This window comes from Salvelinus alpinus, chromosome 27, assembly GCF_045679555.1.
Source record: "Salvelinus alpinus chromosome 27, SLU_Salpinus.1, whole genome shotgun sequence".
Taxonomy (NCBI): domain Eukaryota; kingdom Metazoa; phylum Chordata; class Actinopteri; order Salmoniformes; family Salmonidae; genus Salvelinus; species Salvelinus alpinus.
In genome coordinates, this window is record NC_092112.1 from 34,132,500 (window position 1) to 34,151,037 (window position 18,538).

At 43.9% G+C, this 18,538-nt stretch overlaps 1 long non-coding RNA gene across 1 annotated transcript; it reads right to left on the reverse strand.

Annotated features, from left to right (window-relative positions):
• Nucleotides 1–103: 103 nt before the first annotated feature.
• LOC139555831 (uncharacterized) lies at nucleotides 104–17,558 on the reverse strand. Its single transcript, XR_011671026.1, has 3 exons — nucleotides 17,217–17,558; nucleotides 16,550–16,620; nucleotides 104–418 (listed from the first exon to the last, which is right to left on the reverse strand). It is a non-coding gene; the product is annotated as an uncharacterized lncRNA (long non-coding RNA).
• Between the last annotated feature and the right edge of the window lie 980 nt (nucleotides 17,559–18,538).

Genomic DNA, 18,538 nt, shown 5'->3' on the forward strand with positions numbered 1-18,538 from the left:
CACACAATACAGAAGATATTTAAGAAAATATATTGACAATTTTATTACAAAAGTGTCAGACTGTTGTAAAAGTGTTACACAATTTTAGACATACTATGCTGAGTAAAGTAATGTATTTCTTCCGAAAATGCTAACAGTGTTTATTGGCAGTATCTACCGAAACCAAACTGTATAACGACACAGGGCGAGACCCAGATGCAGACACAGGAGGCAGATAGAGTCTCTGATATTTATTAGAATACAAGGGGCAGGAAATGGGCAGGTCGAGAACAGGCAGAAGTTCATTAACCAAATCAGAGTCCAAAAGGTACAGGGGGCAGGCGGGCTCGAGGTCAGGGCAGGCTGAATGGTCAGGAAGGCGTGCTCAGTGTCAGGGCAGGCAGAACAGTTCAGAACCGGGAGGGCTAGAAAATAGAGACTAGGAAAAATAGGAGCACAGAAAAACACGTTGGTAGGCTTGACAAGACAAGACGAATTGGCAACAGAAACAGAGAACACAGTTATAAATACACTGGGGATAATGGGGAAGATGGGCGACACCTGGAGCGGGGTGGAGAGAAACACAAAGTCAGGTGAAACAGATCAGGGTGTGAAACTGTGGATTGCAGTCACTCCCTAGAGCAGTCAATAGACTGCTTAAGAGGTAAAGAAACAAATGAAGAATTTATTTCCAAAATATCCCACATTTTTCACATGAGTGTTTTTCATAAAATATGATTGCTTATGGGTACCTGTATATGTGTGTCAAATATTTCTGTTCTCAGATTTATTAATAGATTTTAGATGTGTATGAACATTAGTTTTTTTGCAAAACACTATATATCCATTGCTTAGCTGGAATAGAATGTTTGTATCCTATATATTTGACTGTGTGGGGTGTTTGATATTATTTCCTTAAACATCCTCTGTTTTGTTCTTATTCATTTACCATTTTGAGACCTTAAAGAGCATCACGTACTGCTGGAATGTCAACGAATGGCATGTCCATCTTTCTGTGAGAAATTACACTGGTCACTCAAAACATTTACTGTATAAAGTATTTATAAAGTATAAATAGCCTTCACTTTAGATGAGGCCATGCAAAAATACTTTACTAATGATTAGTAAATGGTTTATAAGGACCTATATGAAACATCTTCATTATTACATACTTTAAAATTGTTTATAAATGTGTGAACTAGCTTACTTACATTAACAAATGTGGGAGTACTGATTAATAAATGATAAATTAACGATTTACTTATCCATTATAAATTCTTTATTAAGTGGAGTTATTATTAGTGCTACCTTATTTTTCGATAACACTTTATTTGGATAGTCCATTTGTAGATGTTCTAGTACAGACTATCTACTAACCATAACTCTAACCCTAACCATAACCTTAGCACGCAGTTTCACACTCCTGACCACCACTTGAGAACCACTGGGACTCATTGCAGGACGTCATTAGCAGAACGTCATTGAGGGCCATGTAAAGACTTTTTTAAGATGTTCTGAAGACTTGTTTTACCAGTCGTCAGGATGTCAAGTGATGATCCCAGTTGTCTCAAACCATTATAAGTAAAGTAATGACATGGTATGGGATTTTTTTGAGGTAAGTGGTAGGCTGTTCAGGTAAAATAGTGTCAAAATCTTAACATTTTTTTACATGATCACTTAGTACTGACTTTTCAATATGACCCCACCTTGTATTTGAACTTACAACTTCTGAATTTTGAGTCACTGATCTTTCCGCAACATCAAAGTCTGAGGCATTCTCAGAAGTCCCCTACACATTCAATACCTATAATTCATCTCTGCACTTAGCAAAAGAGTGCCATCTGCATTGCTATTTTAATTATCAGTTAATTGGACTGTTCTCTCATTATTGATTTCATTAACTTTTTTCTGTATAGTTGTCTAATGTTGATGGGGCTAGACTGTAAACTCTCCTTCCAGACTCATATTAAGCATCTCCAATCCAAAATGAAATCTAGAATCGGCTTCCTACTTCGCAACAAAGCCTCCTTCACTCACGCTGCCAAACATAACCTCGTAAACCTGACTATCCTGCCGATCCTTGACTTCGGTGATGTCATTTACAAAATAGCCTCCAACACTCTACTCAGCAAATTGGAAGCAGCCTATCACCATGCCATCCGTTTTGTCACCAAAGCCCCATATACTACCCACCATTGCGACCTGTATGCTCTCGTTGGCTGGTCCTCGCTACATATTTGTCGCCAAACCCACTGGCTCCAGGTCATCTATAAGTCTTTGCCCCGTAGCACGAGCTCCAGCAGGTATATTTCACTGGTCATCCCCAAAGCCAACACCTCCTTTGGCTGCCTTTCCTTCCAGTTCTCTGCTGCAAATGACTGGAATGAATTGCAAAAATCACTGAAGTTGGAGACTTATATCTCCCTCACTAACTTCAAGCATCGGCTTTCAGAGCAGCTTACCGATCGCTGCAGCTGTACACAGTCCATCTGTAAATAGCCCATCCAACCAACTACCTACCTCATCCCCATATTTGTTTTAGTTTTTTTCAGCTTTTTTGCACACCAGTATTTCAACTTGCACATCCTCATCTGCACATTATCACTCCAGTGTTCATTGCTAAAATGTAATTACTTCGCCACTATGGACAATATATTGCCTTACCTCCTTTCTTCAATTGCACACACTTTATAAAGATTTTCTATTGTGTTATTGACTGTACGTTTGTTTATCCCATGTGTAACTCTGTGTTGTTGTTTTTGTTGCACTGCTTTGCTTTATCCTGGCCAGGTTGCAGTTGTAAATGAGAACTTGTTCTCAACTGGCGTACCTGGTTAAATAAAGGTGTAAAATATATATATATCTATTATTCTGTTTAGATGTTACTCCTGAATAACTATAACAAATATATTTTAAACTATGAAAATAAAGAGAGTCGCATACTCCATATATAAACTCCCAGTAATTTATTGGGTAAATCACCAACGTTTCGGCAATGTCATGAATACTTGAACCAGGTTATGTTGATAAACAGTGCAATTAGTGCAACCAATGACATTACTAAGGGGTGTGTCATAATGATTAAGTTAATTAGAATGAATTTTGTGAAACTGTTAAAAAACATTAGTTTATGGCATATTAAATATTAGGTTATTGTCATCATATGCAAACATAATTGAATATTGTACATAATATTAGCATCAACATTGTAACGGCTTTCGTCTTCCTCCTCGTCTGAGGAGGAGAAATTAGAAGGATCGGAGGACCAATGTGCAGCGTGGTAATTGTTCATCTTGTTTAATCAAAGTGAACACTCAAAATACAAAAAACAACAAATGTGAAAAACCGAAACAGTTATGTCTGGTGCAGACACACGAAGACTGAAGACAACCACCCACAAAACCCAACACAAAACAGGCTACCTAAATATGGTTCCCAATCAGAGACAACACAAAACACCTGCCTCTGATTGAGAACCATATCAGGCCAAACACAGAAATAGGAAACCATAGAAATACAAACATAGACTGCCCACCCCAACTCACGCCCTGACCATACTAAATAAAGACAAAACAAAGGAAATAAAGGTCAGAACGTGACAAACATACATTATTGTTTAATTCAATTTCACATATTTAATTGTTTCCTTTTTCATTTATATTTGTTACATGTAATCTTTTGGTTCAACCTAATATAAAATAAGCATCATCAACAGGGGGAACATATTAGGTGTACGCTATGTAGAAAGAATATATCAATTTATATGACTTGTTCATAAAAGAAAGATTTGTTCATAAGAAGGGCCTGAGATCAAAGTCAATATTCAGACCCCTAGGGGTCAATGTTTTTAGATAGGATATCCAGTAAGCCTCCCTTTGTAGTAGTAGGATCTCGATGTTACCCCCTCTCCTTGGTAGAGCAACATGCTCAATGCCTGTGTATTTGAGGGAGGACATTGGATGGTTAGCTTCAACAAAGTGAGCTGCTACTGGATAGTCAATGTTCTTACACCTGATTTAGTTGCAGTGTTCAGCTATGCGTTGTTTTAATTGTCTTTTTGTTTGTCCTACATAGGCTTTTCCACATGAACAGGTGATTATAGATTACTTCCTTGGTCTTGCATGAGATGATACCCCTAACAGGGATTTTTCGACCTGTATATAGGTGTCTGAAGAAGGATGTGTTTATAGTGCTATTGCACTGTGCGCATGAGCCACATTTGTAGTTCCCATTTGGAATAGGTGTCAAGAGTGTCTGAGTGGCTCAGGAGGCATGTCAGATCTCACCAAGCTATCTCCAATATTGCGACCACGCTTATAGACCACCTGTGGGGGTTCCTTGAAAAGGTGTATGATTTTTTTGTCTGATTGCAGAATATGCCAGTGCTTTTTCAGGATTGCTTTCATTTTCTTCAAACACTTGGTGTACTTAGTGCAAAAGACAGTTGTGTTGTTTTTCTTCTTTGGTTGAGTTTTTAGTAATTCCTCTCTTGTTTTTGAGATATTTTCATCATTGCAGCATCAAGAGTTGTCCTTGTAGACTCTCATTTTTTATTTATCTGTCATTTTTTAGCATTGCTGTCAAAATCTTTCTGGTGGCCACAGATTTGTTTAACCCTGCATACCTGGCTATATGGTAGACCTTTCTTGATGGGAAGAGGATGCATACTATCCACACATAGCAAGGTATTGTGGTCTGTTGGCTTTGTGCATAAGTCTCTGTGTAATGCATAATTTTCTTTGATGATCCATAAGTCCAGGTTATTTATTTTTCTCTCATCAATCTGCATGGTGAATTTGAGGTATTCAGAACTCTCATTTAGTAGAGTTTGGAATTCATTTAGTTCCTGCTGACTTCCTTCCCAGAGCACAAAGACATCATCTAAACTCAGTAAAAAAAGAAACGTCCCTTTTTCAGGACCCTGTCTTTCAAAGATAATTCGTAAAAATCCAAATAACTTCACAGATCTTCATTGTAAAGGGTTTAAACACTGTTTCCCATGCTTGTTCAATGAACCATAAACATATAATGAACATGCACCTGTGGAACGGTCGTTAAGACACTAACTGTTATGCTGATGAAGGAGGACCCAAAAGCGACGAAATAGAAACAGAGTCTTTATTCCAGTCATAGACAAAAACGATACTCCTGATATATCTAAGGTAAAAACAAAACAGGAAAACTGAAATCCTCTCGTCAGTAGAGATGAACGACTGGAGACGCGACCCCTAGACACCTGCTCACACGCAGCATCTGATGAAGGCAAAAACACGATAGGGCGGAACAAGGACACAGAAACAGCAAACGTCAAACAAGAATCCGACAACGACAGGAGCGGAAAACAGAGGGAGAAATAGGGACTCTAATCAGAGGGCAAAATAGGGGACAGGTGTGAAAGAGCAAATGAGGTCGTAGGGAGAATGAGAAACAGCTGGGAGCAGGAACGGAACGATAGAGAGAGAGAGAGCGGGAGAGGGAGAGAGGGAGGAGGAGAGAGAGAGAGAAAGAGAAAGAACCTAATAAGACCAGCAGAGGGAAGCACAGGGACAAGACATGATAATCAATGACAAAACATGACAGTACCCCCCCACTCACCAAGCGCCTCCTGGCGCACTCGAGGAGGAACCCTGGCGGCGACGAAGGAAATCATCAATCAACGAACGGTCCAGCACGTCCCGAGAAGGAACCCAACTCCTCTCCTCAGGACCGTAACCCTCCCAATCCACTAAGTACTGGTGACCACGTCCCTGAGAACGCATGTCCATGATCCTCCGTTCCTTGTAATTAGGAGCGCCCTCGACAAGGACGGGAGGGGGGAGGGAAGACGAACGGGGGCGCGAAGAAAAGGCTTGACACAAGAGACATGGAAGACAGGGTGGACGCGACGAAGATGTCGCGGAAGAAGCAGTCGCACAGCGACAGGATTAACGACCTGAGAGACACGAAACGGACCAATGAACCGCGGAGTCAACTTGCGAGAAGCTGTCGTAAGGGAAAGGTTACGAGTGGAAAGCCACACTCTCTGACCGCGACAATACCTAAGACTCTTAATCCTACGTTTATTGGCGGCTCTCACAGTCCTCCCCGCAGACGAAGACAGACCGGTACTAAAGTCAAAGGCGATCTGAGACCATGGTCGAGAAGGAATGGGAAGCGGTCTAAGACGACCGGCAGGAGGAGAGTTACCTGACTTAGTCTGCGCGCAGTCCGAACAAGCAGCCACGAAACGGCGCGTGTCCCGCTCCTGAGTAGGCCACCAAAACCGCTGGCGAATAGAAGCAAGCGTACCCCGAACACCGGGGTGACCAGCTAACTTGGCAGAATGAGCCCACTGAAGAACAGCCAGACGAATAGAGACAGGAACGAACAGAAGGTTACTAGGACAAGCGCGCGGCGACGCAGTGTGAGTGAGTCCTTGCTTTACCTGTCTCTCAATTTCACAGACAGTCAACCCGACAACACGCCCTTCAGGGAGAATCCCCTCGGGTTCCGATGACGACAATCGATGAGAAAAGTAAGCGCAAGGATGGACCTTATCGTCAGACTGGAAGCGCTGGGACAGAATGGCTCCCACGCCCACCTCTGAAGCGTCAACCTCGACAATGAATTGTTTAGTGACGTCAGGAGTAACAAGGATAGGGGCGGATGTAAAACGCTTCTTGAGGAGATCAAAAGCTCCCTGGGCGGTACCAGACCACTTAAAACAAGACTTGACAGAAGTCAGAGCTGTGAGAGGGGCAGCCACTTGACCGAAATTACGAATGAAACGCCGATAGAAATTAGCGAAACCGAGAAAACGCTGTAACTCGACACGTGACTTAGGAACAGGCCAATCGCTGACATCCTGGACCTTAGCGGAATCCATCTGAATGCCTTCAGCAGACAGATAATCATCGAGAGCCTTACGTTCGGGAGCCGACAGAGAGAATAATCTACCCCGAGGAGAAGTGGTCCCCGGATGGAGATCAATACAACAATCATACGACCGGTGAGGAGGAAGAGAGTTGGCTCTGGACCGACTGAAGACCGTGCGTAGATCATGATGTTCCTCCGGCACTCCTGTCACATCACCAGGCTCCTCCTGAGTAGAGGGGACAGAAGAAACAGGAGGAATAGCAGACATTAAACACTTCACATGACAAGAAACGTTCCAGGATAGGATAGAATTACTAGACCAATTAATAGAAGGATTATGACATACTAGCCAGGGATGACCCAAAACAACAGGTGTAACAGGTGAACAAAAAATCAAAAAAGAAATGGTCTCACTGTGGTTACCAGATACTGTGAGGGTTAAAGGTAGTGTCTCATATCTGATACTGGGGAGAGAACTACCATCTAAGGCGAACATGGGTGTGATCCTCCCTAACTCTCTGAGAGGAATGTCATGTTTCCGAGCCCATGCTTCGTCCATAAAACAACCCTCAGCCCCAGAGTCTATCAAGGCACTGCAGGAAGCAGCCGACCCGGTCCAGCGTAGATGGACCGACAAGGTAGTACAGGATCTTGATGGAGAGACCTGAGTAGTAGCGCTCACCAGTAGCCCTCCACTTACTGATGATCTCTGACCTTTAACTGGACATGACATGACAAAATGTCCAGCAGAACCGCAATAGAAGCAAAGGCGGTTGGTGATTCTCCGTTCCCTCTCCTTAGTCGAGATGTGAACACCTCCCAGCTGCATGGGCTCAGTCTCTGAGCCGATGGAAGGAGATGGTCGAGATGCGGAGAAGGGAAGCCCCGCTAACGCGAGCTCTCTTCCCCGAGCTCGGTGACGAAGATCTACCCGTCGTTCTATGCGGATGGCGAGTGCAATCAACGAGTCCACGCTGGAAGGAACCTCCCGGGAGAGAATCTCATCCTTAACCTCAGCGTGGAGTCCCTCCAGAAAACGAGCGAGCAACGCCGGCTCGTTCCAGTCACTGGATGCAGCAAGAGTACGAAACTCTATAGAGTAATCCGTTATGGATCGATCACCTTGACATAGGGAAGCCAGACCCCTGGAAGCCTCCTTCCCAAAAACTGAACGATCAAAGACCCGTATCATCTCCTCCTTAAAGTTCTGATAAACGTTAGAACACTCAGCCCTTGCCTCCCAGATAGCTGTGCCCCACTCCCGAGCCCGACCAGTAAGGAGTGATATGACGTAAGCGATCCGAGCTCTCTCACTAGAGTACGTGTTGGGCTGGAGAGAGAACACAATATCACACTGGGTGAGAAAAGAGCGACACTCAGTGGGCTGCCCAGAGTAACATGGTGGGTTATTAACCCTAGGTTCCGGAGACTCGGAAGACCAGGAAGTAGCTGGTGGCACAAGACGAAGACTCTGAAACTGTCCAGAGAGATCAGAGACCTGAGCGGCCAGGGTCTCAACGGCATGACGAGCAGCAAACAATTCCTGCTCGTGTCTGCCGAGCATTGCTCCCTGGAACCCGACGGCAGTGTTGAGAGAATCCATAGTCGCTGGGTCCATCTTGGTCGGATTCTTCTGTTATGCTGATGAAGGAGGACCCAAAAGCGACGAAATAGAAACAGAGTCTTTATTCCAGTCATAGACAAAAACGATACTCCTGATATATCTAAGGTAAAAACAAAACAGGAAAACTGAAATCCTCTCGTCAGTAGAGATGAACGACTGGAGACGCGACCCCTAGACACCTGCTCACACGCAGCATCTGATGAAGGCAAAAACACGATAGGGCGGAACAAGGACACAGAAACAGCAAACGTCAAACAAGAATCCGACAACGACAGGAGCGGAAAACAGAGGGAGAAATAGGGACTCTAATCAGAGGGCAAAATAGGGGACAGGTGTGAAAGAGCAAATGAGGTCGTAGGGAGAATGAGAAACAGCTGGGAGCAGGAACGGAACGATAGAGAGAGAGAGAGCGGGAGAGGGAGAGAGGGAGGAGGAGAGAGAGAGAGAAAGAGAAAGAACCTAATAAGACCAGCAGAGGGAAGCACAGGGACAAGACATGATAATCAATGACAAAACATGACACTAACAGCTAACAGACGGTAGGCAATTAAGGTCACAGTTATGAAAACTTAAAGAGGCCTTTCTACTGACTCTGTAAAACACCAAAAGAAAAATGCCCAGGTTCCCTGCTCATCTGCGTGAATGTGCCTTAGGCATGCTGCAAGGAGGCATGAGGACTGCAGATGTGGCCAGGGCAATAAATTGCAATGCCCGTACTGTGAGACGCCTAAGACACCTCTACAGGGAGACAGGACGGACAGCTGATTGTCCTTGCAGTGGCAGACCACGTGTAACAACACCTGTACAGGATCGGTACATCCGAACATCACACCTGCGGGACAGGTACAGGATGGTAACAAAAACTGCCCGAGTTACACCAGGAATGCACAATCCCTCCATCAGTGCTCTGAGGGCTTGTAGGCCTGTTGTAAGGCAGGTCCTCACCAGACATCATCGGCAACAACGTCGCCTATGGGCACAAACACACCGTTGCTGGACCAGACAGGACTGGCAAAAAATACTCTTCACTGACGAGTCGTGGTTTTGTCTCACCAGGGGTGATGGTCGGGTTCGCGTTTATCGTCGAAGGAATGAGCGTTACACAGAGGCGCGTACTCTGGAGCGGGATCGATTTGGAGGTGGAGGGTCCATCATGCTCTGGTCCGGTGTGTCACAGCATCATCGAACTGAGCTTGTTGTCATTGCAGGCAATTTCAACGCTGTGCGTTACAGGGAAGACATCCTCCTCCCTCACGTGGTACCCTTCCTGCAGGCTCATCCTGACATGACCCTCCAGCATGACAATGCCACCAGCCATACTGCTCGTTCTGTGCGTGATTTCCTGCAAGACAGGAATGTCAGTGTTCCGCCATGGCCAGCGAAGAGTACGGATCTCAATCCCATTGAGCTTGTCTAGGACCTGTTGGATTGGAGGGTGAGGGCTAGGGCCATTCCCCCCAGCAATGTCCGGGAACTTGGAGGTGCCTTGGTGGAAGTGTGGGGTAACATCTCACACCAAGACCTGCCAAATCTGGTGCAGTCCATGAGGAGGAGATGCACTACAGTACTTAATGCAGCTGGTGGCCACACCAGATACTGACTGTTACTTTTGATTTTGACTCCCCCTTTGTTCAGGGACACATTATTCCATTTCTGTTAGTCACATGTCTGTGGAACTTGTTCAGTTTATGTCCCAGTTGTTGAATCTTGTTATGTTCTTACAAATATTTACACGTTAAGTTTGCTGAAAATAAACTCTGTTGACAGTGAGAGGACGTTTATTTTTTTGCTGAGTTTATGTATCTCTTCCATAGGAGGATTTTAGAAAGTAGGAGGTGCTTCCTCAAATTGTCCCACATACAGGTTTGCATAGTTGGGGAAAAAGGGGGAGCCCATGGCTACACCCCGAATTCTAAGGAAAAAGTCTGACTCAAAGACAAAGTAGTTATTGGATAATACCAGTTCAGATGCAATCATTGGATGGAGCAAGGGTATAGTCTCTTTGCTGAAGGAAGTGTTGCAGCGCCTGCAAGCCTCCAGTGTGTGGGATGTTAGTGTACAAGCTCTCCACATCAACAGTGGCCAGCAGGGTGCCCTCTGGTATCCTTCCTAAGCCCTTTATCAAGATGGGAGACTTTCAACCATCGGTTTAATGTGGTAATCCACAAACTTAGAAATGTTGGATATCAGAGTCGATTGCTGCTACAATGGGTCTACCTGGAGGAGGAGACACTTGTTTGAGTTACAGTTCAACTAAGGAAATTAGTCAATTTAAATTAATTAATCAGGCCCTAATCTATGCATTTCACATGACTGTTGGTCACAGATACCTTAAAAAAAAAGGTAGGGCCGTGGATCAGAAAACCAGTCAGCATCTGGTGTGACCATCATTGCCTCATGCAGTGTGACACATCTCCTTCGCATACGGTAGAGTTGATCAGGCTGTTGATTGTGGCTTGTGAAATGTTGTCCCACTCCTCTTCAATGGCTGTGCGAAAGTGCTGGATATTGACGGGAATGTCAATCTAGAGCATGCCAAACATGATCAATGGGTGACATGTCTGGTGAGTATGCAGACAATGGAAGAACTGGGACATTTTCAGGTTCCAGGAATTGTGTACGGATCCTTGCGACATGGGGACATGCATTAGGCTGAAACATGAGGTGATGGCGGCGGATGAATGGCACGATAATTGGCCTCAGGAGCTCGTCACGGTATCTCTGTGCATTCAAATTGCCATCGATAAAATGCAATTGTGTTCATTGCCCGTAGCTTATGCCTGTCCATACCATAACCCCACCGCCACCACGGGCACTCTGTTCACAATGTTGACATCAGCAAACAGCTCGCCAACACGACGCCATACACACTGTCTGCCATCTGCCCGGTACAGTTGAAACCGGGATTCATCCATGAAGAGCACACTTCTCCAGTGTACCAGTGGCCATTGAAGGTGAGCATTTGCCCACTGAGGTCGGTTACGACGTCGAACTGCAGTCAGGTCAAGACCCTGGTGAGGACAACGAGCACACAGATGAGCTTCCCTGAGATGTTGTCCTAAAAAAAATATTTGGTTGTGCAAACCCACATTTGAATCAGCTGTCCTCATGGCTCGTCTCAGACCATCCCGCAGGTGAAGAAGCTAGATGTAGAGGTCCTGGGCTGGTGTGGTTACACGTGGTCTGCAGTTGTGAGGCCAGTTGGACATAAGGCCAAATTCTCTAAAACAACGGCTTATGGTAGAGATATTAACATCAAATTATCTGGAAAAAGCTCTGGTGGGCATTCCTGCAGTAAGCATGTCAATTGCACGCTCCCTCAATGACATCTGTGGCATTGTGTTGTGTGACAAAACTGCGCATTTAGGGTGGCTTTTTATTGTCCCCAGCACAAGGTGCACCTGTGTAATCATCACACTGTTTAATCAGCTTCTTGATATGCCACACCTGTCAGGTGGATGGATTATCTTGGCAAAGGAGAAATGCTCACTAACATGGATGTAAACATGGACAATTTCTGGGATCTTTTTTTTCAGGTCATGAAACATGGGACCAACACGTTACATGTTGCGTTTATATTTTTGTTCAGTATAACTCTGTTAAAAGCACTGTCTGTATGTTGGTATCGCTAACATTGCCAACAGACAAAGAGCTGTGAGTGGTTCACCAATCAGGGTCTTGATGGGGTTGGCAACAGTAACATGGGATGATGTGTAAAGAAACTAGGATAGTTTCTTTGCAAAATCTTAAAAAAATGTTTACCTTTATTTAACTAGGCAATTCAGTTAAGAACAAATTCTTATTTACAATGACGGCCTACCGGAACAGTGGGTTAACTGCCTTCTTCAGGGGCAGAACTACAGGTTTTCCGGTTACTGGCCCAAAGCTCTAACCACTAGGCTACCTGACCCCCCAACTATCAGGTGACATCCCTGGAACAAGCCGGTAACTAGACAAAAACCTCCACAGGACCATGACACAACATCCCAAGAACATCCTAAAAACATCCCCGGGGACGTCCCTGGGACAAACCGGGAACTAGATAAAACCTCCAGGGGATCATTACACAGCATTCCAAGAACGTCTTGAAAACTTCCCCAGGGACATCCCCGGTGTAATGTTTAGGCACAACAGTGCAGTAAGACTGATGATTGTTTATGACAACCCTAACCTAATACGACACCTCATGATGGATCCATAGTACGACAGTTTATGGTAGTTGGTCAACCACTGAACGTGAGTGTGTGAGCCATGCAACGCTTCTACATAAACGACCATCAACTGGATCTGTGTCTAGACACTACTTTAGTATTCATATTGAACATATGTGTAACAGCTGTCGTCCTCTTCTTCCTCTGAAGAGGTGTAGCAAGGATCGGACCAATACGCAGCGTGGTAGGTGTCCATGTTTTAATAGGGAAAACTGAACATGAACACAAATACAAAAAACAATAAATGTGACCAAACCGAAACAGTCCCGTTTGGCACAAACACTGACACGGGAAACAATCACCCACAAAATACCCAAAGGGCGTGACAATATGGAATATTACACCCGGGACAAACTGGGAACTAGACAAAACCTCCTAGACATGTGACACAACGTCCTGATCACTTTAGATGACCATTTTGTGATGTTCTGGGGACGTCTTAACTACACATTTTTGTTTGCAGGGGCTGTCCTTTCACCCCCTTCCATGGCTATTACCTACAAATGCATTTGGAGCTTGAGTTTACATTGTGTTTACAATGATGAATACATCAAGATAGTTAGCTAATAGGAAGTTAGCTAGCTGATTATATTTGATTCTTGAATAGGGGAGGTTCGAGGAAGAGTGATGGCACTATACTAGTGCAGGGTTGATATTTGACTAGGGGAGGGGTGAGGGTTGAGAAGGAGGGGTGATGCTTGACTAGAGCAGGGGTAATAACGGACCAATGCAGGGGTGAGGTTTGAGGAGGAGGGATGACACTTGACTAGTGCAGAGTTGATACTTGACTAGGGGAGGGTTGAGGAGGAGGGGTGACACTTGACTAGTGCAGAGTTGATACTTGACTAGGGGAGGGTTGAGGAGGAGGGGTGACACTTGACTAGTGCAGAGTTGATACTTGACTAGGGGAGGGTTGAGGAGGAGGGGTGACACTTGACTAGTACAGGGTTGATACTTGACTAGGAGAGGGTTGAGGAGGAGGGGTGACACTTGACTAGTACAGGGTTGATACTTGACTAGGAGAGGGTTGACGAGGATGGGTAAGACTTGACCAGTGCAGGGTTGAGACCTGACTAGGTGAGGGTTGAGCTCTAAGGAGGAGGAATGATGAAGTTCCTAATATGTATTCCTTATCTAAACACTTTCTTTTAACCTTCCCCTAATAACCCTACCTGCATGGACAATCTCTTTGTAGACAGTCAGAAAAGTCACTAACCACACCCGCTGGCGTTCTCTCTCTATCCATGATTGAGTTGGACTTAGCGACCGCTCTAGTGAGAGCTATTTCGTAATACGGTCGTCCTGTCTTTATTTATTATGTAGGCTAAGAATTGTGGCTGTGACATTGTTTATTTTCATTGAGATGATAGAAAATATTTGGCATTTACAATCACATCAATTCTATTGAATTCATGTTATTGTATACTGTAGGTGTAGAGAGGGCTTAATGTTTTTGCTTCTGTGCACAGTTGGTAGGAGCATAGGTGCTTGCAACACAATGTCCCGCAAGGGTCAGAGGTCAGGTCTACTGAATAGCCTATACATAAACTAAAAGTCGCTTTGAATAAAAGTATCTGATAAATGATCATTATTAAATTAACCAAAGCCTACTTGTGCAATTTTGAAAATTGTAATATGCACAGCACTCTGAATATGTGTGTCCTCGAGGATATCAAATGAAAATATTAAACTCCCAGAGGTATTTAATTCTGAAACCTTTTTAATCAAGTCAGTTTAGAGATGCAGTAGGGCAATATGCTTTCTGTGACCCTATAACTATCCATTTACATGGCAGTTACATATAGACATCTCTTGGCCTAGCTTGTTGAATAGTAGGCTACAGTATGTAGCTGAACTGTGATAGCTGTTAATGGTTTGTTTAATGCACTTAAAAACACATCTTCAGTTCAACTTATAGAAAATTAGTGCTGGCTCTTTTTTATGTAGGGGCTTCTTTTGTGTGGGTGGTCTACACTGAATAGCGGATGTTTGACCCTTGCAGTATGTTCTTTGCAGGGAGTCCAGACCGGAAATTGCTTATGATCCTGTAGCCAAGAACACAGCTCTACAGCGGATTGCAGGGTGAAAATAGACAATGCAAGGTGCACAGCTGAGCTGGACCATACAGTAATTAGTGTCTGATTGTCTCATGTTAACTTAAAGAGCTTTAAAGCAGGAATCCGCAGGTCGTGGGCGATCCTATGCCGCCCCACTTCTTGTGTAGTGTTTTCACTTCGAACGAAAACAAGGGGGTTGAGTCTTGGGCTAGCCTTCCGGGAAATGTGTGTCTTTTGCGTTAAATACCGCCTACTCAAATTACCCTGCTGCCATGGCCCCGGAGCTGGAGAGGAAGTGAAAGTCACTTGCAAGCTAACATTACAACCACCAGAAACAAAAACTTAAGCCAACAAGCTAGCTAACTTGTTTTCAGATAAACTGTCCTTGTAGCAGGGAAAACAGAAACAAGCATCATTCTTGGTTCTTGGTTCTCAAGCAACTCAACCCCAAAGAGAAAAATAAGAGAGAAAAAGACTGCTCATGACGAATCCAGAAACTGGTTAAACATGGGAATACAATTTGAAAAGTGGCAAAGTGACGCTGAAATTGCCACCATTCTCATGGACTGGTAGGTAATTGTTGGGTTGCATTTTTAGCCTGCTAGCTATGTTAGCTTCTAACCTTAGTGTGTTCAATGTTCAAGCTAGCTAACACGGCTACTTAGCTAGCTAACGATAGTATCATGTAGCTACACTGCATAAACCCCACAAGATGCCTGATGCCTTTATTTCAACTAGCTAGCTAAAGCTAGATATGCAAATTGTTGACATGACAGTGTGTTTGATTCTGCCCTGGACCACCCCAAAAAATGCATCTAGCTCCCAGTAAAACAGCTTACATGGTGCCGCAACGGATCACGAAAGGAGGCCAGTACTCGCCACACACAGCAACTTGGAATGATGACCCTGTTGCCAGGTCCCACACTTCCAGGCCACAAACTGTTATGTGATGCTCCTGGTTCCTACCTTTGACTCCTTACTAGAAGATCGTCATAGCCAGTATGACCGCAATGCATCCTTACGGCCCTGCTACAGAGGTTAAATTCTCAATGGCTGACGCGCGCATTCATTCTATCTTGTGAATTTAAATCATGCGAAATTAAGTTGATTTGGTTGGTTTTTGTTGTAGCAGGTAGAATGTCACATTGATACAATGCTGATGGAACACATGTAGTGTAGATGAAGGGTTAGGATGTTTATCATCTACGGCTGACTTTGTTTCCTCCATCCAACAGGTCCAAGTTATCCTTGGCATTAGTCTGACTGACACACTGTTACTTCAATAGCCTACAGTACAATGCAATGTCGTATTCCCATATACACCTCACTGTATCCTGTGCATATGCCAAATAAATGTGGATTTTGATTTGATAACATCATTTTGATGGAATATGAGTACATTATAGTGAGATCGTATGCAACGTTTATGAATTCAACCATGTCTTTTTCAATGCTATGCAGGATTGTGAATCACCATAAATGCTCTGTTGACTACAGTTAAATGGGGGGTGGAAAGACATTACTACCAAATAAGTCAGTGTCACAGCAAGTGTCCTTTACATACATATGATGTGGTGTTGTGCTGTAACCAGTTCAGCATGTGTCCTACTAAATGTACCATCCTATTACTTAATCTACCAATGTCAAGCAGATGAGCCATTGTTTATTTGACTGACCACATTGGATATTCATTCAGTCAATCAAGTTGGGCAGTTCACAGTATGAATCAATGCTATATAGTCAATGTGCTGAACAGGCAAACAGCTTTATGTAAATAGTTATTGAATCACAAAGCATAACAAAAATTCCATAGCATTTCTTACCTCTCTTTTGGTGTTGATTTTTCTACAACCTCAGGTTCCCTCGAAATCAGACTGTCTCCACCAGTATCTCCCTGAGAAATAAATGTTTGTGTGATGTTACTATACCACATTTTATAGCTAGATGCATTTTTTTGGGGTGGTCCTGGCCCGAAAATGCTGTCGACCACCTAGCTAGCTAGCATTATCATCTACAAACCAAACATACTTTCATGTCAACAATCTGCATATCTAGCTTTACCTAGCTAACATTAGCTAGTTGAAATAAAGGCATTGGGCATGTTGTAGGGTTTATGCAGTGTAGCTAAATGATGCTATCCTTAGATTCCTTTGAGTACAAAACAGTCTGAATACAGATGATGTTCGCTAGCTAGCAAAGTAGCTGTGTTAGCTTGCTTGAACAATGACCACACTAAGGCAGGGCTCTCCAACTCTGTTCCTGGAGAGCTATTGTCCTGTAGGTTTTTGTTCCAACCCTAATCTAGGGCACCTGATTCTAATAATTAGCTGGTTGATAAACTGAATCAGGTTAGTTATAAGTGGGGTTGGATTGAAAACCTACAGGAGGGTAGCTCTCCAGAAACAGGATAGGAGGTAACGTAACTAGCAGGCTAAAAACGCAACCCAATACTCCATGAGAACGATGACCATTTTGGATTCACTCTTCCACCTTTCAAAATTTATTCCAATGTTTATCCGGTTTATGGATTGGTCATGAGCAGAGTTTTGCTCGCTTCTTTTTTTCTTTTGGGGTCGAGTTGATTCAGATCCAGGAACCAAGAATGATTCTTGCTTCTGTTTTCCCTGCTACAAGGACAGTTTATTGGTAAACAAGTTAGCTAGCTTGTTGGCTTCATCTGCTCTGTGTTTGTTTCTGGCAGCTGTAACATTAGCTTGCAAGTTACTTTCACTTCCTCTCCAGCTCCGGGGCCATGGCAGCAGGGTAATTCGAGTAGGCAGGATTTAACGCAAAAGACACACCTTTCCCAGAAGGCCAGCCCAAGGTGGCTCTGGGTTTAATCCCTTGTTTTTGTTCGAAGTGAAAACATTACACAAGAAGTGGGGCGCCATTGGGTCGCCCACGATCTGTCAATTCCTGCTTTAAGCTTGAGGACAGTGTGTGTGTGCACGCGTGGGTGTATGTGTTTGCCAGTACTCCTACATTAGTTGTGCACAACTACTTGTGTGTGTGTGCGCGCACGCTTGTGTGTTTTTGCTCCGTAATGGCTCTGTAAATATAGCCCGGCAGGTTATGCACTCTGGGGGCCAACAGCATTAGCGTATGAAATGACACACACTGTAATCTCACTGGAGGAGATGACACGCACTACACTCTCCCCTCTTCTTTGGGCCCGAGGTCCTTTGACGTCATCCTCCAATTCACCCCCCATCCCGCTCTGATAATCAGCCATCTCCCTGTTGGTGGCCATGACACTCCCCCTTTAGCATCTAGTAAACATATTGAAGTCGATTATTCTAACTCTCTGCACAATGGTTAATGTGGTGTATCATAATAACAATATTCATTGAGCTTTGTTGATGGGGTTTTATTGTTGTACAGTGAGAGTACCATATCTGTCTGGGCTTGGTGGAAATGATGTGTAACCCAATTATGTGTGGATTATTACCGAAAGGCACTAAATCATCGAGTTTGTGAGGGAGATAGATATAGGATAGAGAAAGAGTATGATGCTTGACAAATTGGAACTATTTGCAGCTGTGACAATGTAAATAGTGAGCAATAGTATGTGTGTTCAGAGATCTTACAGGACATCTCCTCTGTGCAACCCAGAGGTGGGACCAAGTCACCATTATTCGAGTCATAAGCAAGTATCATGTCACAAGATCCAAGTCTCAATTCGAGTCCCAAGTAGACTGGGTCGAGTCTTGAGTCGAGTCCAATTCGTGCATTCTAAGAGTCAAGTCAAGTCAAATCTCAAGTGAAGTAAAAAATACATCTATACATACAATGACTTGTTCAAATATTTGTCT